This window comes from Phyllobates terribilis, unplaced genomic scaffold, assembly GCF_046119375.1.
Source record: "Phyllobates terribilis strain yellow unplaced genomic scaffold, ASM4611937v1 Scaffold_10__3_contigs__length_209671492, whole genome shotgun sequence".
NCBI lineage: Eukaryota > Metazoa > Chordata > Amphibia > Anura > Dendrobatidae > Phyllobates > Phyllobates terribilis.
The window spans coordinates 6,049,221-6,074,472 of NW_027362770.1; positions in this window are offsets into that span (position 1 = coordinate 6,049,221).

Here is a 25,252-nt window from a genome sequence, read left to right on the forward strand (position 1 = left end):
TAAAATTTAAAAAAGTTGAAAAAAAATTTGTCTTGGACTTATTCATTTTTCCGGCGTTTATCAGACATTCAGATAGGGGAAATGTGAGTGAGCTTTCTGATTTCAGTTCCAGAGCGATTCGCCCAATGAGTCTTAGACATTTAGTCATTTTCAGTCAATTTCCTGGATTTTTTGAAAATTTCACTTTTTTGTGAAAATATCCACTAAATGAGGGAATAATATGTGTGAGGGTACCCCAGGAGAGTTCCAAATGTGTGTGGGTAGAATATATATCCCACGGGGGTAAAATTGAAAAAAGTTGAAAAAAAATTTGTCTTGGACTTATTCATTTTTCCGGCGTTTATCAGACATTCAGATAGGGGAAATGTGAGTGAGCGTTCCGATTTCATTTCCAGAGCGATTCGCCCAATGAGTCCTTGATATTTAGTCGTTTTCAGCCAATTTTCTGGATTTTTTGAAAATTTCACTTTTTTGTGAAAATATCCACTAAATGAGGGAATAATATGTGTGAGGGTACCCCAGGAGAGTTCCAAATGTGTATGGGTAGAATATATATCCCACGGGGTAAAATTGAAAAAAGTTGAAAAATTTTTTTTTTTGGACTTAGTCATTTTTCCGGTGTTTATCAGACTTTCAGATAGGGCAAATGTCAGTAAGCGTTCCGATTTCTGTTCCAGAGCGATTCGCCCAATGAGTCCTTGATATTTAGTCGTTTTCAGCCAATTTTCTGGATTTTTGAAAATTTCACTTTTTTGTGAAAATATCCACTAAATGAGGGAATAATATGTGTGAGGGTACCCCAGGATAGTTCCAAATGTGTGTGGGTAGAATATATATCCCACGGGGGTAAAATTGAAAAAATTTGAAAACCATTTTTTTTTGGACTTATTAATTTTTCCGGCGTTTATACGACTTTCAGATAGGGGAAATGTCAGTTAGCGTTCCGATTTCAGTTCCAGAGCGATTTGCCCAATGAGTCCTTGATATTTAGTCGTTTTCAGCCAATTTTCTGGATTTTTGAAAATTTCACTTTTTTGTGAAAATATCCACTAAATGAGGGAATAATATGTGTGAGGGTACCCCAGGAGAGTTCCAAATGTGTGTGGGTAGAATATATATCCCACGGGGGTAAAATTGAAAAAAGTTGAAAACATTTTTTTTTTTAGACTTAGTCATTTTTCCGGCATTTATCAGACTTTCAGATATAGGGGAAATGTCAGTGAGCGTTCCGATTTCAGTTCCAGAGCGATTCGCCCAATGAGTCCTTGATATTTAGTCGTTTTAAGCCAATTTTCTGGATTTTTGAAAATTTCACTTTTTTGTGAAAATATCCACTAAATAATGGAATAATATGTGTGACGGTACCCCAGGAGAGTTCCAAATGTGTGTGGGTAGAATATATATCCCACGGGGGTACAATTGAAAAAAGTTGAAAAAAATTTTTTTGGGACTTATTCATTTTTCCGGCATTTATCAGACTTTCAGATAGGGGAAATGTCAGTGAGCATTGCGATTTCAGTTCCAGAGTGATTCGCCCAATGAGTCCTTGATATTTAGTCGTTTTCAGCCAATTTTCTGGATTTTTGAAAACTTCAGTTTTCTGTGAAAATATCCAGTAAATGAGGGAATAATATGTGTGAAGGTACCCCATGAGAGTTCCAAATGTGTGTGGGTAGAATATATATCCCACGGGGGTAAAATTGAAAAAAGTTGAAAAAAATTTTTTTTTGGACTTAGTCATTTTTCCGGCGTTTATCAGACTTTCAGATAGGGGAAATGCCAGTGAGCGTTCCGATTTCAGTTCCAGAGCGATTCACCCAATGAGTCCTTGATATTTAGTCGTTTTCAGCCAATTTTCTGGATTTTTGAAAATTTCACTTTTGTGTGAAAATATCCACTAAATGAGGGAATAATATGTGTGACGGTACCCCAGGAGAGTTCCAAATGTGTGTGGGTAGAATATATATCCCACGGGGTAAAATTGAAAAAAGTTAAAAAAGATTTTTTTTGGACTTAGTCATTTTTCCGGCGTTTATCAGACTTTCAGAAAAGGCAAATGTCAGTGAGCATTCCGATTTCAGTTCCAGAGCGATTCGCCCAATGAGTCCTTGATATTTAGTCGTTTTCAGCCAATATGTTGGATTTTTGAAAATTTCATTTTTTTGTGAAAATATCCACTAAATGAGGGAATAATATGTGTGAGGGTACCCGAGGAGAGTTCCAAATGTGTGTGGGTAGAAAATATATCCCACGGGGGTAAAATTGAAAAAAGTTGAAAAATTTTTTTTTCTTGGACTTAGTAATTTTTCCGGCGTTTATCAGACTTTCAGATATGGGAAATGTCAGTGAGCGTTCCGATTTCAGTTCCAGAGTTATTCGCCCAATGAGTCCTTGATATTTAGTCGTTTTCAGCCAATTTTCTGGATTTTTTGAAAATTTCACTTTTTTGTGAAAATATCCACTAAATGAGGGAATAATATGTGTGAGGGTACCCCAGGAGAGTTCCAAATGTGTGTGGGTAGAATATATATCCCACGGGGGTAAAATTGAAAAAAGTTGAAAACATTTTTTTCTTGGACTTAGTCATTTTTCCGGCGTTTATCAGACTTTCAGATAGGGGAAATGTCAGTGAGCTTTCCGATTTCAGTTCCAGAGCGATTCGCCCAATGAGTCTTAGATATTTAGTCATTTTCAGCCAATTTTCTGGATTTCTTGAAAATTTCACTTTTTTGTGAAAATATCCACTAAATGAGGGAATAATATGTGTGAGGGTACCCCAGGAGAGTTCCAAATGTGTGTGGGTAGAATATATATCCCACGGGGGTAAAATTTAAAAAAGTTGAAAAAAAATTTGTCTTGGACTTATTCATTTTTCCGGCGTTTATCAGACATTCAGATAGGGGAAATGTGAGTGAGCTTTCTGATTTCAGTTCCAGAGCGATTCGCCCAATGAGTCTTAGACATTTAGTCATTTTCAGTCAATTTCCTGGATTTTTTGAAAATTTCACTTTTTTGTGAAAATATCCACTAAATGAGGGAATAATATGTGTGAGGGTACCCCAGGAGAGTTCCAAATGTGTGTGGGTAGAATATATATCCCACGGGGGTAAAATTGAAAAAAGTTGAAAAAAAATTTGTCTTGGACTTATTCATTTTTCCGGCGTTTATCAGACATTCAGATAGGGGAAATGTGAGTGAGCGTTCCGATTTCATTTCCAGAGCGATTCGCCCAATGAGTCCTTGATATTTAGTCGTTTTCAGCCAATTTTCTGGATTTTTTGAAAATTTCACTTTTTTGTGAAAATATCCACTAAATGAGGGAATAATATGTGTGAGGGTACCCCAGGAGAGTTCCAAATGTGTATGGGTAGAATATATATCCCACGGGGTAAAATTGAAAAAAGTTGAAAAATTTTTTTTTTTGGACTTAGTCATTTTTCCGGTGTTTATCAGACTTTCAGATAGGGCAAATGTCAGTAAGCGTTCCGATTTCTGTTCCAGAGCGATTCGCCCAATGAGTCCTTGATATTTAGTCGTTTTCAGCCAATTTTCTGGATTTTTGAAAATTTCACTTTTTTGTGAAAATATCCACTAAATGAGGGAATAATATGTGTGAGGGTACCCCAGGATAGTTCCAAATGTGTGTGGGTAGAATATATATCCCACGGGGGTAAAATTGAAAAAATTTGAAAACCATTTTTTTTTGGACTTATTAATTTTTCCGGCGTTTATACGACTTTCAGATAGGGGAAATGTCAGTTAGCGTTCCGATTTCAGTTCCAGAGCGATTTGCCCAATGAGTCCTTGATATTTAGTCGTTTTCAGCCAATTTTCTGGATTTTTGAAAATTTCACTTTTTTGTGAAAATATCCACTAAATGAGGGAATAATATGTGTGAGGGTACCCCAGGAGAGTTCCAAATGTGTGTGGGTAGAATATATATCCCACGGGGGTAAAATTGAAAAAAGTTGAAAACATTTTTTTTTTTAGACTTAGTCATTTTTCCGGCATTTATCAGACTTTCAGATAGGGGAAATGTCAGTGAGCGTTCCGATTTCAGTTCCAGAGCGATTCGCCCAATGAGTCCTTGATATTTAGTCGTTTTAAGCCAATTTTCTGGATTTTTGAAAATTTCACTTTTTTGTGAAAATATCCACTAAATAATGGAATAATATGTGTGACGGTACCCCAGGAGAGTTCCAAATGTGTGTGGGTAGAATATATATCCCACGGGGGTACAATTGAAAAAAGTTGAAAAAAATTTTTTTGGGACTTATTCATTTTTCCGGCATTTATCAGACTTTCAGATAGGGGAAATGTCAGTGAGCATTGCGATTTCAGTTCCAGAGTGATTCGCCCAATGAGTCCTTGATATTTAGTCGTTTTCAGCCAATTTTCTGGATTTTTGAAAACTTCAGTTTTCTGTGAAAATATCCAGTAAATGAGGGAATAATATGTGTGAAGGTACCCCATGAGAGTTCCAAATGTGTGTGGGTAGAATATATATCCCACGGGGGTAAAATTGAAAAAAGTTGAAAAAAAATTTTTTTTGGACTTAGTCATTTTTCCGGCGTTTATCAGACTTTCAGATAGGGGAAATGCCAGTGAGCGTTCCGATTTCAGTTCCAGAGCGATTCACCCAATGAGTCCTTGATATTTAGTCGTTTTCAGCCAATTTTCTGGATTTTTGAAAATTTCACTTTTGTGTGAAAATATCCACTAAATGAGGGAATAATATGTGTGACGGTACCCCAGGAGAGTTCCAAATGTGTGTGGGTAGAATATATATCCCACGGGGTAAAATTGAAAAAAGTTAAAAAAGATTTTTTTTGGACTTAGTCATTTTTCCGGCGTTTATCAGACTTTCAGAAAAGGCAAATGTCAGTGAGCATTCCGATTTCAGTTCCAGAGCGATTCGCCCAATGAGTCCTTGATATTTAGTCGTTTTCAGCCAATATGTTGGATTTTTGAAAATTTCATTTTTTTGTGAAAATATCCACTAAATGAGGGAATAATATGTGTGAGGGTACCCGAGGAGAGTTCCAAATGTGTGTGGGTAGAAAATATATCCCACGGGGGTAAAATTGAAAAAAGTTGAAAAATTTTTTTTTCTTGGACTTAGTAATTTTTCCGGCGTTTATCAGACTTTCAGATATGGGAAATGTCAGTGAGCGTTCCGATTTCAGTTCCAGAGTTATTCGCCCAATGAGTCCTTGATATTTAGTCGTTTTCAGCCAATTTTCTGGATTTTTTGAAAATTTCACTTTTTTGTGAAAATATCCACTAAATGAGGGAATAATATGTGTGAGGGTACCCCAGGAGAGTTCCAAATGTGTGTGGGTAGAATATATATCCCACGGGGGTAAAATTGAAAAAAGTTGAAAACATTTTTTTCTTGGACTTAGTCATTTTTCCGGCGTTTATCAGACTTTCAGATAGGGGAAATGTCAGTGAGCTTTCCGATTTCAGTTCCAGAGCGATTCGCCCAATGAGTCTTAGATATTTAGTCATTTTCAGCCAATTTTCTGGATTTCTTGAAAATTTCACTTTTTTGTGAAAATATCCACTAAATGAGGGAATAATATGTGTGAGGGTACCCCAGGAGAGTTCCAAATGTGTGTGGGTAGAATATATATCCCACGGGGGTAAAATTTAAAAAAGTTGAAAAAAAATTTGTCTTGGACTTATTCATTTTTCCGGCGTTTATCAGACATTCAGATAGGGGAAATGTGAGTGAGCTTTCTGATTTCAGTTCCAGAGCGATTCGCCCAATGAGTCTTAGACATTTAGTCATTTTCAGTCAATTTCCTGGATTTTTTGAAAATTTCACTTTTTTGTGAAAATATCCACTAAATGAGGGAATAATATGTGTGAGGGTACCCCAGGAGAGTTCCAAATGTGTGTGGGTAGAATATATATCCCACGGGGGTAAAATTGAAAAAAGTTGAAAAAAAATTTGTCTTGGACTTATTCATTTTTCCGGCGTTTATCAGACATTCAGATAGGGGAAATGTGAGTGAGCGTTCCGATTTCATTTCCAGAGCGATTCGCCCAATGAGTCCTTGATATTTAGTCGTTTTCAGCCAATTTTCTGGATTTTTTGAAAATTTCACTTTTTTGTGAAAATATCCACTAAATGAGGGAATAATATGTGTGAGGGTACCCCAGGAGAGTTCCAAATGTGTATGGGTAGAATATATATCCCACGGGGTAAAATTGAAAAAAGTTGAAAAATTTTTTTTTTTGGACTTAGTCATTTTTCCGGTGTTTATCAGACTTTCAGATAGGGCAAATGTCAGTAAGCGTTCCGATTTCTGTTCCAGAGCGATTCGCCCAATGAGTCCTTGATATTTAGTCGTTTTCAGCCAATTTTCTGGATTTTTGAAAATTTCACTTTTTTGTGAAAATATCCACTAAATGAGGGAATAATATGTGTGAGGGTACCCCTGGAGAGTTCCAAATGTGTGTGGGTAGAATATATATCCCACGTGGGTAAAATTGAAAAAAGTTGAAAACATTTTTTTTTGGACTTAGTCATTTTTCCGGCGTTTATCAGAGTTTCAGATAGGGGAAATGTCAGTGAGCGTTCTGATTTCAGTTCCAGAGCGATTCACCCAATGAGTCCTTGATATTTAGTCGTTTTCAGCCAATTTTCTGGATTTTTTAAACTTTCACTTTTTTGTGAAAATATCCACTAAATGAGGGAATAATATGTGTGAGGGTACCCCAGGATAGTTCCAAATGTGTGTGGGTAGAATATATATCCCACGGGGGTAAAATTGAAAAAATTTGAAAACCATTTTTTTTTGGACTTATTAATTTTTCCGGCGTTTATACGACTTTCAGATAGGGGAAATGTCAGTTAGCGTTCCGATTTCAGTTCCAGAGCGATTTGCCCAATGAGTCCTTGATATTTAGTCGTTTTCAGCCAATTTTCTGGATTTTTGAAAATTTCACTTTTTTGTGAAAATATCCACTAAATGAGGGAATAATATGTGTGAGGGTACCCCAGGAGAGTTCCAAATGTGTGTGGGTAGAATATATATCCCACGGGGGTAAAATTGAAAAAAGTTGAAAACATTTTTTTTTTTAGACTTAGTCATTTTTCCGGCATTTATCAGACTTTCAGATAGGGGAAATGTCAGTGAGCGTTCCGATTTCAGTTCCAGAGCGATTCGCCCAATGAGTCCTTGATATTTAGTCGTTTTAAGCCAATTTTCTGGATTTTTGAAAATTTCACTTTTTTGTGAAAATATCCACTAAATAATGGAATAATATGTGTGACGGTACCCCAGGAGAGTTCCAAATGTGTGTGGGTAGAATATATATCCCACGGGGGTACAATTGAAAAAAGTTGAAAAAAATTTTTTTGGGACTTATTCATTTTTCCGGCATTTATCAGACTTTCAGATAGGGGAAATGTCAGTGAGCATTGCGATTTCAGTTCCAGAGTGATTCGCCCAATGAGTCCTTGATATTTAGTCGTTTTCAGCCAATTTTCTGGATTTTTGAAAACTTCAGTTTTCTGTGAAAATATCCACTAAATTATGGAATAATATGTGTGAGGGTACCCCAGGAGAGTTCCAAATGTGTGTGGGTAGAATATATATCCCACTAGGGGAAAATTGAAAAAAGTTGAAAAAACTTTTTTTTGGACTTAGTCATTTTTCAGGCGTTTATCAGACTTTCAGATAGGGGAAATGTCAGTGAGCATTCTGATTTCAGTTCCAGAGCGATTCGCCCAATGAGTCCTTGATATTTAGTCGTTTTCAGCCAATATTTTGGATTTTTGAAAATTTCCCTTTTTTGTGAAAATATCCAGTAAATGAGGGAATAATATGTGTGAAGGTACCCCATGAGAGTTCCAAATGTGTGTGGGTAGAATATATATCCCACGGGGGTAAAATTGAAAAAAGTTGAAAAAAATTTTTTTTTGGACTTAGTCATTTTTCCGGCGTTTATCAGACTTTCAGATAGGGGAAATGCCAGTGAGCGTTCCGATTTCAGTTCCAGAGCGATTCACCCAATGAGTCCTTGATATTTAGTCGTTTTCAGCCAATTTTCTGGATTTTTGAAAATTTCACTTTTGTGTGAAAATATCCACTAAATGAGGGAATAATATGTGTGACGGTACCCCAGGAGAGTTCCAAATGTGTGTGGGTAGAATATATATCCCACGGGGTAAAATTGAAAAAAGTTAAAAAAGATTTTTTTTGGACTTAGTCATTTTTCCGGCGTTTATCAGACTTTCAGAAAAGGCAAATGTCAGTGAGCATTCCGATTTCAGTTCCAGAGCGATTCGCCCAATGAGTCCTTGATATTTAGTCGTTTTCAGCCAATATGTTGGATTTTTGAAAATTTCATTTTTTTGTGAAAATATCCACTAAATGAGGGAATAATATGTGTGAGGGTACCCGAGGAGAGTTCCAAATGTGTGTGGGTAGAAAATATATCCCACGGGGGTAAAATTGAAAAAAGTTGAAAAAATTTTTTTTCTTGGACTTAGTAATTTTTCCGGCGTTTATCAGACTTTCAGATATGGGAAATGTCAGTGAGCGTTCCGATTTCAGTTCCAGAGTTATTCGCCCAATGAGTCCTTGATATTTAGTCGTTTTCAGCCAATTTTCTGGATTTTTTGAAAATTTCACTTTTTTGTGAAAATATCCACTAAATGAGGGAATAATATGTGTGAGGGTACCCCAGGAGAGTTCCAAATGTGTGTGGGTAGAATATATATCCCACGGGGGTAAAATTGAAAAAAGTTGAAAACATTTTTTTCTTGGACTTAGTCATTTTTCCGGCGTTTATCAGACTTTCAGATAGGGGAAATGTCAGTGAGCTTTCCGATTTCAGTTCCAGAGCGATTCGCCCAATGAGTCTTAGATATTTAGTCATTTCAGCCAATTTTCTGGATTTCTTGAAAATTTCACTTTTTTGTGAAAATATCCACTAAATGAGGGAATAATATGTGTGAGGGTACCCCAGGAGAGTTCCAAATGTGTGTGGGTAGAATATATATCCCACGGGGGTAAAATTTAAAAAAGTTGAAAAAAAATTTGTCTTGGACTTATTCATTTTTCCGGCGTTTATCAGACATTCAGATAGGGGAAATGTGAGTGAGATTTCCGATTTCAGTTCCAGAGCGATTCGCCCAATGAGTCTTAGACATTTAGTCATTTTCAGTCAATTTCCTGGATTTTTTGAAAATTTCACTTTTTTGTGAAAATATCCACTAAATGAGGGAATAATATGTGTGAGGGTACCCCAGGAGAGTTCCAAATGTGTGTGGGTAGAATATATATCCCACGGGGGTAAAATTGAAAAAAGTTGAAAAAAAATTTGTCTTGGACTTATTCATTTTTCCGGCGTTTATCAGACATTCAGATAGGGGAAATGTGAGTGAGCGTTCCGATTTCATTTCCAGAGCGATTCGCCCAATGAGTCCTTGATATTTAGTCGTTTTCAGCCAATTTTCTGGATTTTTTGAAAATTTCACTTTTTTGTGAAAATATCCACTAAATGAGGGAATAATATGTGTGAGGGTACCCCAGGAGAGTTCCAAATGTGTGTGGGTAGAATATATATCCCACGGGGGTAAAATTGAAAAAAGTTGAAAACATTTTTTTCTTGGACTTAGTCATTTTTCCGGCGTTTATCAGACTTTCAGATAGGGGAAATGTGAGTGAGCATTCCGATTTCAGTTCCAGAGCGATTCGCCCAATGAGTCCTTGATATTTAGTCGTTTTCAGCCAATTTTCTGGATTTTTTAAAATTTCACTTTTTTGTGAAAATAATCACTAAATGAGGGAATAATATGTGAGAGGGTACCCCAGGAGAGTTCCAAATGTGTGTGGGTAGAATATATATCCCACGGGGGTAAAATTCAAAAAAAGTTGAAAAAATTTTTTTCTTGGACTTATTCATTTTTCCGGCGATTTATCAGACATTCAGATAGGGGAAATGTCAGTGAGCGTTCCGATTTCAGTTCCAGAGTGATTCGCCCAATGAGTCTTTGATATTTAGTCATTTTTAGCCAATTTTCTGGATTTATTGAAAATTTCACTTTTTTGTGAAAATATCCACTAAATGAGGGAATAATATGTGTGAGGGTACCCCAGGAGAGTTCCAAATGTGTGTGGGTAGAATATATATCCCACGGGGGTAAAATTGAAAAAAGTTTAAAAATTTTTTTTTTTGGACTTAGTCATATTTCCGGCGTTTATCAGACTTTCACTTAGGGCAAATGTCAGTGAGTGTTCCGATTTCAGTTCCAGAGCGATTCGCCCAATGAGTCCTTGATATTTAGTCGTTTTCAGCCAATTTTCTGGATTTTTTGAAAATTTCACTTTTTTGTGAAAATATCCACTAAATGAGGGAATAATATGTGTGAGGGTACCCCAGGAGAGTTCCAAATGTGTGTGGGTAGAATATATATCCCACGGGGGTAAAATTGAAAAAAGTTGAAAACATTTTTTTCTTGGACTTAGTCATTTTTCCGGCGTTTATCAGACTTTCAGATAGGGGAAATGTCAGTGAGCTTTCCGATTTCAGTTCCAGAGCGATTCGCCCAATGAGTCTTAGACATTTAGTCATTTTCAGCCAATTTTCTGGATTTTTTGAAAATTTCACTTTTTTGTGAAAATATCCACTAAATGAGGGAATAATATGTGTGAGGGTACCCCAGGAGAGTTCCAAATGTGTGTGGGTAGAATATATATCCCACGGGGGTAAAATTGAAAAAAGTTGAAAACATTTTTTTCTTGGACTTATTCATTTTTCCGGCGTTTATCAGACATTCAGATAGGGGAAATGTGAGTGAGCGTTCCGATTTCATTTCCAGAGCGATTCGCCCAATGAGTCCTTGATATTTAGTCGTTTTCAGCCAATTTTCTGGATTTTTTGAAAATTTCACTTTTTTGTGAAAATATCCACTAAATGAGGGAATAATATGTGTGAGGGTACCCCAGGAGAGTTCCAAATGTGTGTGGGTAGAATATATATCCCACGGGGGTAAAATTGAAAAAAGTTGAAAACATTTTTTTCTTGGACTTAGTCATTTTTCCGGCGTTTATCAGACTTTCAGATAGGGGAAATGTGAGTGAGCATTCCGATTTCAGTTCCAGAGCGGTTCGCCCAATGAGTCCTTGATATTTAGTTGTTTTCAGCCAATTTTCTGGATTTTTTAAAATTTCACTTTTTTGTGAAAATAATCACTAAATGAGGGAATAATATGTGAGAGGGTACCCCAGGAGAGTTCCAAATGTGTGTGGGTAGAATATATATCCCACGGGGGTAAAATTGAAAAAAGTTGAAAAAATTTTTTTCTTGGACTTATTCATTTTTCCGGCGATTTATCAGACATTCAGATAGGGGAAATGTCAGTGAGCGTTCCGATTTCAGTTCCAGAGTGATTCGTCCAATGAGTCTTTGATATTTAGTCATTTTCAGCCAATTTTCTGGATTTATTGAAAATTTCACTTTTTTGTGAAAATATCCACTAAATGAGGGAATAATATGTGTGAGGGTACCCCAGGAGAGTTCCAAATGTGTGTGGGTAGAATATATATCCCACGGGGGTAAAATTGAAAAAAGTTTAAAAAATTTTTTTTTTGGACTTAGTCATATTTCCGGCGTTTATCAGACTTTCACTTAGGGCAAATGTCAGTGAGCGTTCCGATTTCAGTTCCAGAGCGATTCGCCCAATGAGTCCTTGATATTTAGTCGTTTTCAGCCAATTTTCTGGATTTTTTGAAAATTTCACTTTTTTTGAAAATATCCACTAAATGAGGGAATAATATGTGTGAGGGTACCCCAGGAGAGTTCCAAATGTGTGTGGGTAGAATATATATCCCACGGGGGTAAAATTGAAAAAAGTTGAAAACATTTTTTTCTTGGACTTAGTCATTTTTCCGGCGTTTATCAGACTTTCAGATAGGGGAAATGTCAGTGAGCTTTCCGATTTCAGTTCCAGAGCGATTCGCCCAATGAGTCTTAGATATTTAGTCATTTTCAGCCAATTTTCTGGATTTTTTGAAAATTTCACTTTTTTGTGAAAATATCCACTAAATGAGGGAATAATATGTGTGAGGGTACCCCAGGAGAGTTCCAAATGTGTGTGGGTAGAATATATATCCCACGTTGGTAAAATTTAAAAAAGTTGAAAAAAAAATTGTCTTGGACTTATTCATTTTTCCGGCGTTTATCAGACATTCAGATAGGGGAAATGTGAGTGAGCTTTCCGATTTCAGTTCCAGAGCGATTCGCCCAATGAGTCTTAGACATTTAGTCATTTTCAGCCAATTTTCTGGATTTTTTGAAAATTTCACTTTTTTGTGAAAATATCCACTAAATGAGGGAATAATATGTGTGAGGGTACCCCAGGAGAGTTCCAAATGTGTGTGGGTAGAATATATATCCCACGGGGGTAAAATTGAAAAAAGTTGAAAACATTTTTTTCTTGGACTTAGTCATTTTTCCGGCGTTATCAGACTTTCAGATAGGGGAAATGTGAGTGAGCATTCCGATTTCAGTTCCAGAGCGATTCGCCCAATGAGTCCTTGATATTTAGTCGTTTTCAGCCAATTTTCTGGATTTTTTAAAATTTCACTTTTTTGTGAAAATAATCACTAAATGAGGGAATAATATGTGAGAGGGTACCCCAGGAGAGTTCCAAATGTGTGTGGGTAGAATATATATCCCACGGGGGTAAAATTGAAAAAAGTTGAAAAAAATTTTTTCTTGGACTTATTCATTTTTCCGGCGATTTATCAGACATTCAGATAGGGGAAATGTGAGTGAGCGTTACGATTTCAGTTCCAGAATGATTCGCCCAATGAGTCCTTGATATTTAGTCGTTTTCAGCCAATTTTCTGGATTTTTTGAAAATTTCACTTTTTTGTGAAAATATCCACTAAATGAGGGAATAATATGTGTGAGGGTACCCCAGGAGAGTTCCAAATGTGTGTGGGTAGAATATATATCCCACGGGGGTAAAATTGAAAAAAGTTGAAAACATTTTTTTCTTGGACTTAGTCCTTTTTCCGGCGTTTATCAGACTTTCAGATAGGGGAAATGTGAGTGAGCGTTCTGATTTCAGTTCCAGAGCGATTCGCCCAATGAGTCCTTGATATTTAATTGTTTTCAGCCAATTTTCTGGATGTTTTAAAATTTCACTTTTTTGTGAAAATATCCACTAAATGAGGGAATAATATGTGTGAGGGTACCCCAGGAGAGTTCCAAATGTGTGTGGGTAGAATATATATCCCACGGGGGTAAAATTGAAAAAAGTTGAAAACATTTCTTTCTTGGACTTAGTCATTTTTCCGGCGTTTATCAGACTTTCAGATAGGGGAAATGTCAGTGAGCTTTCCGATTTCAGTTCCAGAGCGATTCGCCCAATGAGTCTTAGATATTTAGTCATTTTCAGCCAATTTTCTGGATTTTTTGAAAATTTCACTTTTTTGTGAAAATATCCACTAAATGAGGGAATAATATGTGTGAGGGTACCCCAGGAGAGTTCCAAATGTGTGTGGGTAGAATATATATCCCACGGGGGTAAAATTGAAAAAAGTTGAAAACATTTTTTTCTTGGACTTAGTCATTTTTCCGGCGTTTATCAGACTTTCAGATAGGGGAAATGTGAGTGAGCATTCCGATTTCAGTTCCAGAGCGATTCGCCCAATGAGTCCTTGATATTTAGTCGTTTTCAGCCAATTTTCTGGATTTTTTAAAATTTCACTTTTTTGTGAAAATAATCACTAATTGAGGGAATAATATGTGAGAGGGTACCCCAGGAGAGTTCCAAATGTGTGTGGGTAGAATATATATCCCACGGGGGTAAAATTGAAAAAAGTTGAAAAAAATTTTTTCTTGGACTTATTCATTTTTCCGGCGATTTATCAGACATTCAGATAGGGGAAATGTGAGTGAGCGTTACGATTTCAGTTCCAGAGTGATTCACCCAATGAGTCCTTGATATTTAGTCGTTTTCAGCCAATTTTCTGGATTTTTTGAAAATTTCACTTTTTTGTGAAAATATCCACTAAATGAGGGAATAATATGTGTGAGGGTACCCCAGGAGAGTTCCAAATGTGTGTGGGTAGAATATATATCCCACGGGGGTAAAATTGAAAAAAGTTGAAAAAAATTTTTTTTTGGACTTAGTCATTTTTCCGAAGTTTATCAGACTTTCAGATAGGGGAAATGTCAGTGAGCGTTCCGATTTCAGTTCCAGAGTGATTCGCCCAATGTGTCTTAGATATTTAGTCATTTTCAGCCAATTTTCTGGATTTTTTGAAAATTTCACTTTTTTGTGAAAATATCCACTAAATGAGGGAATAATATGTGTGAGGGTACCCCAGGAGAGTTCCAAATGTGTGTGGGTAGAATATATATCCCACGGGGGTAAAATTGAAAAAAGTTGAAAAAAATTTTTTTTTGGACTTAGTCATTTTTCCGAAGTTTATCAGACTTTCAGATAGGGGAAATGTCAGTGAGCGTTCCGATTTCAGTTCCAGAGCGATTCGCCCAATGAGTCCTTGATATTTAGTCGTTTTCAGCCAATTTTCTGGATTTTTTAAAATTTCACTTGTTTGTGAAAATATACACTAAATGAGGGAATAATATGTGTGAGGGTACCCCAGGAGAGTTCCAAATGTGAGTGGGTAGAATATATATCCCACGGGGGTAAAATTGAAAAAAATTGAAAAATTTTTTTTCTTGGACTTAGTCATTTTTCCGGCGTTTATCAGACTTTCAGATAGGGGAAATGTGAGTGAGCGTTCCGATTTCAGTTCCAGAGCGATTTGCCCAATGAGTCCTTGATATTTAGTCGTTTTCAGCCAAATTTCTGGATTTTTTAAAATTTCACATGTTTGTGAAAATATACACTAAATGAGGGAATAATATGTGTGAGGGTACCCCAGGAGGGTTCCAAATGTGTGTGGGTAGAATATATATCCCACGGGGGTAAAATTGAAAAAAATAGAAAAAATTTTTTTTTTGGACTTAGTCATTTTTCCGGCGTTTATCAGACTTTCAGATAGGGGAAATGTGAGTGAGCGTTCCGATTTCAGTTCCAGAGCGATTCGCCCAATGAGTCCTTGATATTTAGTCGTTTTCAGCCAATTTTCTGGATTTTTGGAAATTTCACTTTTTTGTGAAAATATCCATTAAATGAGGGAATAATATGTGTGAGGGTACCCCTGGAGAGTTCCAAATGTGTGTGGGTAGAATATATATCCCACGGGGGTAAAATTGAAAAAAGTTGAAAAAAATTTTTTTTTGGACTTAGTCATTTTTCCGGCGTTTATCAGACTTTCAGTTAGGGCAAATGTCAGTGAGCGTTCCGATTTCAGTTCCAGAGCGATTCGCCCAATGAGTCCTTGATATTTAGTCGTTTTCAGCCAATTTTCTGGATTTTTTAAAATTTCACTTTTTTGTGAAAATATCCACTAAATGAGGGAATAATATGTGTGAGGGTACCCCAGGAGAGTTCCAAATGTGTGTGGGTAGAATATATATCCCACGGGGGTAAAATTGAAAAAAAGTGAAAAAATTTTTCTTGGACTTAGTCATTTTTCCGGCGTTTATCAGTCTTTCAGATAGGGGAAATGTAAGTGAGCTTTCCGATTTCAGTTCCAGAGAGATTCGCCCAATGAGTCCTTGATATTTAGTCGTTTTCAGCCAATTTTCTGGATTTTTTAAAATTTCACTTTTTTGTGAAAATAATCACTAATTGAGGGAATAATATGTGAGAGGGTACCCCAGGAGAGTTCCAAATGTGTGTGGGTAGAATATATATCCCACGGGGGTAAAATTGAAAAAAGTTGAAAAAAATTTTTTCTTGGACTTATTCATTTTTCCGGCGATTTATCAGACATTCAGATAGGGGAAATGTGAGTGAGCGTTACGATTTCAGTTCCAGAGTGATTCACCCAATGAGTCCTTGATATTTAGTCGTTTTCAGCCAATTTTCTGGATTTTTTGAAAATTTCACTTTTTTGTGAAAATATCCACTAAATGAGGGAATAATATGTGTGAGGGTACCCCAGGAGAGTTCCAAATGTGTGTGGGTAGAATATATATCCCACGGGGGTAAAATTGAAAAAAGTTGAAAAAAATTTTTTTTTGGACTTAGTCATTTTTCCGAAGTTTATCAGACTTTCAGATAGGGGAAATGTCAGTGAGCGTTCCGATTTCAGTTCCAGAGTGATTCGCCCAATGTGTCTTAGATATTTAGTCATTTTCAGCCAATTTTCTGGATTTTTTGAAAATTTCACTTTTTTGTGAAAATATCCACTAAATGAGGGAATAATATGTGTGAGGGTACCCCAGGAGAGTTCCAAATGTGTGTGGGTAGAATATATATCCCACGGGGGTAAAATTGAAAAAAGTTGAAAAAAATTTTTTTTTGGACTTAGTCATTTTTCCGAAGTTTATCAGACTTTCAGATAGGGGAAATGTCAGTGAGCGTTCCGATTTCAGTTCCAGAGTGATTCGCCCAATGAGTCTTAGATATTTAGTCATTTTCAGCCAATTTTCTGGATTTTTTGAAAATTTCACTTTTTTGTGAAAATATCCACTAAATGAGGGAATAATATGTGTGAGGGTACCCCTGGATAGTTCCAAATGTGTGTGGGTAGAATATATATCCCACGGGGGTAAAATTGAAAAAAATTGAAAACATTTTTCTTGGGCTTAGTCATTTTTCCGGCGTTTATCAGACTTTCAGATAGGGGAAATGGGAGTGAGCTTTCCGATTTCAGTTCGAGAGCGATTCGCCCAATGAGTCCTTGATATTTAGTCGTTTTCAGCCAATTTTCTGGATTTTTTAAAATTTCACTTGTTTGTGAAAATATACACTAAATGAGGGAATAATATGTGTGAGGGTACCCCAGGAGAGTTCCAAATGTGAGTGGGTAGAATATATATCCCACGGGGGTAAAATTGAAAAAAATTGAAAAATTTTTTTTCTTGGACTTAGTCATTTTTCCGGCGTTTATCAGACTTTCAGATAGGGGAAATGTGAGTGAGCGTTCCGATTTCAGTTCCAGAGCGATTTGCCCAATGAGTCCTTGATATTTAGTCGTTTTCAGCCAAATTTCTGGATTTTTTAAAATTTCACATGTTTGTGAAAATATACACTAAATGAGGGAATAATATGTGTGAGGGTACCCCAGGAGGGTTCCAAATGTGTGTGGGTAGAATATATATCCCACGGGGGTAAAATTGAAAAAAATAGAAAAAATTTTTTTTTTGGACTTAGTCATTTTTCCGGCGTTTATCAGACTTTCAGATAGGGGAAATGTGAGTGAGCGTTCCGATTTCAGTTCCAGAGCGATTCGCCCAATGAGTCCTTGATATTTAGTCGTTTTCAGCCAATTTTCTGGATTTTTGGAAATTTCACTTTTTTGTGAAAATATCCATTAAATGAGGGAATAATATGTGTGAGGGTACCCCTGGAGAGTTCCAAATGTGTGTGGGTAGAATATATATCCCACGGGGGTAAAATTGAAAAAAGTTGAAAAAAATTTTTTTTTGGACTTAGTCATTTTTCCGGCGTTTATCAGACTTTCAGTTAGGGCAAATGTCAGTGAGCGTTCCGATTTCAGTTCCAGAGCGATTCGCCCAATGAGTCCTTGATATTTAGTCGTTTTCAGCCAATTTTCTGGATTTTTTAAAATTTCACTTTTTTGTGAAAATATCCACTAAATGAGGGAATAATATGTGTGAGGGTACCCCAGGAGAGTTCCAAATGTGTGTGGGTAGAATATATATCCCACGGGGGTAAAATTGAAAAAAAGTGAAAAAATTTTTCTTGGACTTAGTCATTTTTCCGGCGTTTATCAGTCTTTCAGATAGGGGAAATGTAAGTGAGCTTTCCGATTTCAGTTCCAGAGAGATTCGCCCAATGAGTCCTTGATATTTAGTCGTTTTCAGCCAATTTTCTGGATTTTTTAAAATTTCACTTTTTTGTGAAAATAATCACTAATTGAGGGAATAATATGTGAGAGGGTACCCCAGGAGAGTTCCAAATGTGTGTGGGTAGAATATATATCCCACGGGGGTAAAATTGAAAAAAGTTGAAAAAAATTTTTTCTTGGACTTATTCATTTTTCCGGCGATTTATCAGACATTCAGATAGGGGAAATGTGAGTGAGCGTTCCGATTTCAGTTCCAGAGTGATTCACCCAATGAGTCCTTGATATTTAGTCGTTTTCAGCCAATTTTCTGGATTTTTTGAAAATTTCACTTTTTTGTGAAAATATCCACTAAATGAGGGAATAATATGTGTGAGGGTACCCCAGGAGAGTTCCAAATGTGTGTGGGTAGAATATATATCCCACGGGGGTAAAATTGAAAAAAGTTGAAAAAAATTTTTTTTTGGACTTAGTCATTTTTCCGAAGTTTATCAGACTTTCAGATAGGGGAAATGTCAGTGAGCGTTCCGATTTCAGTTCCAGAGTGATTCGCCCAATGAGTCTTAGATATTTAGTCATTTTCAGCCAATTTTCTGGATTTTTTGAAAATTTCACTTTTTTGTGAAAATATCCACTAAATGAGGGAATAATATGTGTGAGGGTACCCCTGGATAGTTCCAAATGTGTGTGGGTAGAATATATATCCCACGGGGGTAAAATTGAAAAAAATTGAAAACATTTTTCTTGGGCTTAGTCATTTTTCCGGCGTTTATCAGACTTTCAGATAGGGGAAATGTGAGTGAGCGTTCCGATTTCAGTTCCAGAGCGATTTGCCCAATGAGTCCTTGATATTTAGTCGTTTTCAGCCAAATTTCTGGATTTTTTAAAATTTCACATGTTTGTGAAAATATACACTAAATGAGGGAATAATATGTGTGAGGGTACCCCTGGAGAGTTCCAAATGTGTGTGGGTAGAATATATATCCCACGGGGGTAAAATTGAAAAAAGTTGAAAAAAATTTTTTTTTGGACTTAGTCATTTTTCCGGCGTTTATCAGACTTTCAGTTAGGGCAAATGTCAGTGAGCGTTCCGATTTCAGTTCCAGAGCGATTCGCCCAATGAGTCCTTGATACTTAGTCGTTTTCAGCCAATTTTCTGGATTTTTTAAAATTTCACTTTTTCGTGAAAATATCCACTAAATGAGGGAATAATATGTGTGATGGTACCCCAGGAGAGTTCCAAATGTGTGTGGGTAGAATATATATCCCACGGGGGTAAAATTGAAAAAAATTGAAAAATTTTTTCTTGGACTTAGTCATTTTTCCGGCGTTTATCAGTCTTTCAGATAGGGGAAATGTAAGTGAGCTTTCCGATTTCAGTTCCAGAGAGATTCGCCCAATGAGTCCTTGATATTTAGTCGTTTTCAGCCAATTTTCTGGATTTTTGAAAATTTCACTTTTTTGTGAAAATATCCACTAAATGAGGGAATAATATGTGTGAGGGTACCCCCAGGAGAGTTCCAAATGTGTGTGGGTAGAATATATATCCCACGGGGGTAAAATTGAAAAAAATTGAAAAATTTTTTTTTTTGGACTTAGTCATTTTTCCGGCGTTTATCAGACTTTCAGTTAGGGCAAATGTCAGTGAGCGTTCCGATTTCAGTTCCAGAGCGATTCGCCCAATGAGTCCTTGATATTTAGTCGTTTTCAGCCAATTTTCTGAATTTTTTAAAATTTCACTTTTTTTGTGAAAATATCCACTAAATGAGGGAATACTATGTGTGAGGGTACCCCAGGAGAGTTCCAAATGTGTGTGGGTAGAATATATATCCCACGGGGGTAAAATTGAAAAAAGTTGAAAAAAAATTTTTCTTGGACTTAGTCATTTTTCCGGCGTTTATCAGACTTTCAGATAGGGGAAATGTGAGTGAGCGTTCCCATTTCAGTTCCAGAGCGATTCGCCCAATGAGTCCTAGATATTTAGTCGTTTTCAGCCAATTTTCTGGATTTTTTAAAATTTCACTTTTTTGTGAAAATATCCACTAAATGAGGGAATAATATTTGTGAGGGTACCCCAGGAGAGTTCCAAATGTGTGTGGGTAGAATATATATCCCACGGGGGTAAAATTGAAAAAAATTGAAAAATTTTTTCTTGGACTTAGTCATTTTTCCGGCGTTTATCAGTCTTTCAGATAGGGGAAATGTAAGTGAGCTTTCCGATTTCAGTTCCAGAGAGATTCGCCCAATGAGTCCTTGATATTTAGTCGTTTTCAGCCAATTTTCTGGATTTTTGAAAATTTCACTTTTTTGTGAAAATATCCACTAAATGAGGGAATAATATGTGTGAGGGTACCCCCAGGAGAGTTCCAAATGTGTGTGGGTAGAATATATATCCCACGGGGGTAAAATTGAAAAAAATTGAAAAATTTTTTTTTTTGGACTTAGTCATTTTTCCGGCGTTTATCAGACTTTCAGTTAGGGCAAATGTCAGTGAGCGTTCCGATTTCAGTTCCAGAGCGATTCGCCCAATGAGTCCTTGATATTTAGTCGTTTTCAGCCAATTTTCTGAATTTTTTAAAATTTCACTTTTTTTGTGAAAATATCCACTAAATGAGGGAATACTATGTGTGAGGGTACCCCAGGAGAGTTCCAAATGTGTGTGGGTAGAATATATATCCCACGGGGGTAAAATTGAAAAAAGTTGAAAAAAAATTTTTCTTGGACTTAGTCATTTTTCCGGCGTTTATCAGACTTTCAGATAGGGGAAATGTGAGTGAGCGTTCCCATTTCAGTTCCAGAGCGATTCGCCCAATGAGTCCTAGATATTTAGTCGTTTTCAGCCAATTTTCTGGATTTTTTAAAATTTCACTTTTTTGTGAAAATATCCACTAAATGAGGGAATAATATTTGTGAGGGTACCCCAGGAGAGTTCCAAATGTGTGTGGGTAGAATATATATCCCACGGAGGTAAAATTGAAAAAAATTGAAAAATTTTTTCTTGGACTTAGTCATTTTTCCGGCGTTTATCAGTCTTTCAGATAGGGGAAATGTAAGTGAGCTTTCCGATTTCAGTTCCAGAGCGATTCGCCCAATGAATCTTTGATATTTAGTCATTTTCAGCCAATTTTCTGGATTTTTTAAAATTTCACTTTTTTGTGAAAATATCCACTAAATGAGGGAATAATATGTGTGAGGGTACCCCAGGAGAGTTCCAAATGTGTGTGGGTAGAATATATATCCCACGGGGGTAAAATTGAAAAAAATTGAAAAATTTTTTCTTGGACTTAGTCATTTTTCCGGCGTTTATCAGTCTTTCAGATAGGGGAAATGTAAGTGAGCTTTCCGATTTCAGTTCCAGAGAGATTCGCCCAATGAGTCCTTGATATTTAGTCGTTTTCAGCCAATTTTCTGGATTTTTGAAAATTTCACTTTTTTGTGAAAATATCCACTAAATGAGGGAATAATATGTGTGAGGGTACCCCCAGGAGAATTCCAAATGTGTGTGGGTAGAATATATATCCCACGGGGGTAAAATTGAAAAAAATTGAAAAAATTTTTTTTTTGGACTTAGTCATTTTTCCGGCGTTTATCAGACTTTCAGTTAGGGCAAATGTCAGTGAGCGTTCCGATTTCAGTTCCAGAGCGATTCGCCCAATGAGTCCTTGATATTTAGTCGTTTTCAGCCAATTTTCTGGATTTTTTAAAATTTCACTTTTTTTTGTGAAAATATCCACTAAATGAGGGAATACTATGTGTGAGGGTACCCCAGGAGAGTTCCAAATGTGTGTGGGTAGAATATATATCCCACGGGGGTAAAATTGAAAAAAATTGAAAAATTTTTTCTTGGACTTAGTCATTTTTCCGGCGTTTATCAGTCTTTCAGATAGGGGAAATGTAAGTGAGCTTTCCGATTTCAGTTCCAGAGCGATTCGCCCAATGAATCTTTGATATTTAGTCATTTTCAGCCAATTTTCTGGATTTTTTGAAAATGTCACTTTTTTGTGAAAATATCCACTAAATGAGGGTATAATATGCGTGAGGTTTCCACAGGAGAGTTCCAAATGTGTGTGGGTAGAATATATATCCCACGGGTGTAAAATTGAAAAAAGTTGAAAAACAATTTTTCTTGGACTTAGTCATTTTTCCGGCGTTTATCAGACTTTCAGATAGGGGAAATGTGAGTGAGCTTTCCGATTTCAGTTCCAGAGCGATTCGCCCAATGAGTCTTTGATATTTAGTCATTTTCAGCCAATTTTCTGGATTTTTTGAAAATTTCACTTTTTTGTGAAAATATACACTAAATGAGGGAATAATATGTGTGAGGGTACCCCAGGAGAGTTCCAAATGTGTGTGGGTAGAAAATATATCCCACGGGGGTAAAATTGAAAAAAGTTGAAAACATTTTTTTCTTGGACTTAGTCATTTTTCCAGCGTTTATCAGACTTTCAGATAGGGGAAATGTCAGTGAGCTTTCCGATTTCAGTTCCAGAGTGATTCGCCCAATGAGTCTTAGATATTTAATCATTTTCAGCCAATTTTCTGGATTTTTTGAAAATTTCACTTTTTTGTGAAAATATCCACTAAATGAGGGAATAATATGTGTGAGGGTACCCCAGGAGAGTTCCAAATGTGTGTGGGTAGAATATATATCCCACGGGGGTAAAATTGAAAAAAGTTGAAAAAAATTATTTTTTGGACTTAGTCATTTTTCCGAAGTTTATCAGACTTTCAGATAGGGGAAATGTCAGTGAGCGTTCCGATTTCAGTTCCAGAGTGATTCGCCCAATGAGTCTTTGATATTTAGTCATTTTCAGCCAATTTTCTGGATTTTTTGAAAATTTCACTTTTTTGTGAAAATATCCACTAAATGAGGGAATAATATGTGTGAGGGTACCCCAGGAGAGTTCCAAATGTGTGTGGGTAGAATATATATCCCATGGGGGTAAAATTTAAAAAAGTTAAAAAAAATATTGTCTTGGACTTATTCATTTTTCCGGCGTTTATCAGACATTCAGATAGGGGAAATGTGAGTGAGCGTTCCGATTTCAGTTCCAGAGCGATTCGCCCAATGAGTCCTTGATATTTAGTCGTTTTCAGCCACTTTTCTGGATTTTTTAAAATTTCACTTTTTTGTGAAAATATCCACTAAATGAGGGAATAATATGTGTGAGGGTACCCCTGGATAGTTCCAAATGTGTGTGGGTAGAATATATATCCCACGGGTGTAAAATTGAAAAAAGTTGAAAAAAATTTTTTCTTGGACTTAGTCATTTTTCCGGCGTTTATCAGACTTTCAGATAGGGGAAATGGGAGTGAGCTTTCCGATTTCAGTTCGAGAGCGATTCGCCCAATGAGTCCTTGATATTTAGTCTTTTTCTGCCAATTTTCTGGATTTTTTAAAATTTCACTTGTTTGTGAAAATATACACTAAATGAGGGAATAATATGTGTGAGGGTACCCCAGGAGAGTTCCAAATGTGTGTGAGAAGAATATATATCCCACGGGGGTAAAATTGAAAAAACTTGAAAAAATTTTTCTCTTGGACTTAGTCATTTTTCCGGCGTTTATCAGACTTTCAGATAGGGGAAATGTGAGTGAGCGTTCCCATTTCAGTTCCAGAGCGATTCGCCCAATGAGTCCTTGATATTTAGTCGTTTTCAGCCAATTTTCTGGATTTTTTAAAATTTCACTTTTTTGTGAAAATATCCACTAAATGAGGGAATAATATGTGTGAGGGTACCCCAGGAGAGTTCCAAATGTGTGTGGGTAGAATATATATCCCACGGGGGTAAAATTGAAAAAAATTGAAAATTTTTTTCTTGGACTTAGTCATTTTTCCGGCGTTTATCAGTCTTTCAGATAGCGGAAATGTAAGTGAGCTTTCCGATTTCAGTTCCAGAGCGATTCGCCCAATGAGTCCTTGATATTTAGTCGTTTTCAGCCAATTTTCTGGATTTTTGAAAATTTCACTTTTTTGTGAAAATATCCACTAAATGAGGGAATAATATGTGTGAGGGTACCCCAGGAGAGTTCCAAATGTGTGTGAGAAGAATATATATCCCACGGGGGTAAAATTGAAAAAAATTGAAATTTTTTTTCTTGGACTTAGTCATTTTTCCGGCGCTTATCAGTCTTTCAGATAGGGGAAATGTAAGTGAGCTTTCCGATTTCAGTTCCAGAGCGATTCGCCCAATGAATCTTTGATATTTAGTCAATTTCAGCCAATTTTCTGGATTTTTTGAAAATGTCACTTTTTTGTGAAAATATCCACTAAATGAGGGTATAATATGCGTGAGGTTAAGACAGGAGAGTTCCAAATGTGTGTGGGTAGAATATATATCCCACGGGGGTAAAATTGAAAAAAGTTGAAAAAATTTTTTCTTGGACTTAGTCATTTTTCCGGCGTTTATCAGACTTTCAGATAGGGGAAATGTGATTGAGCGTTCCCATTTCAGTTCCAGAGCGATTCGCCCAATGAGTCCTTGATATTTAGTCGTTTTCAGCCAATTTTCTGGATTTTTTAAAATTTCACTTGTTTGTGAAAATATCCACTAAATGAGGGAATAATATGTGTGAGGGTACCCCAGGAGAGTTCCAAATGTGTGTGGGTAGAATATATATCCCACGGGGGTAAAATTGAAAAAAATTGAAAAAATTTTTCTTGGACTTAGTCATTTTTACGGCGTTTATCAGTCTTTCAGATAGGGGAAATGTGAGTGAGCGTTCCGATTTCAGTTCCAGAGCGATTCGCCCAATGAGTCCTTGATATTTAGTCGTTTTCAGCCACTTTTCTGAATTTTTTTAAATTTCACTTTTTTGTGAAAATATCCACTAAATGAGGGAATAATATGTGTGAGGGTACCCCTGGAGAGTTCCAAATGTGTGTGGGTAGAATATATATCCCACGGGGGTAAAATTGAAAAAAATTGAAAAAATTTTCTTAGACTTAGTCATTTTTCCGGCGTTTATCAGACTTTCAGATAGGGGAAATGTGAGTGAGCGTTCCGATTTCAGTTCCAGAGCGATTCGCCCAGTGAGTCCTTGATATTTAGTTGTTTTCAGCCAATTTTCTGGATTTTTTAAAATTTCACTTTTTTGTGAAAATATCCACTAAATGAGGGAATAATATGTGTGAGGGTACCCCAGGACAGTTCCAAATGTGTGTGGGTAGAATATATATCCCACGGGGGTAAAATTTAAAAAAGTTGAAAACATTTTTTTCTTGGACTTATTCATTTTTCCGGCGTTTATCAGACATTCAGATAGGGGAAATGTGAGTGAGCATTCCGATTACAGTTCCAGAGCGATTCGCCCAATGAGTCCTTGATATT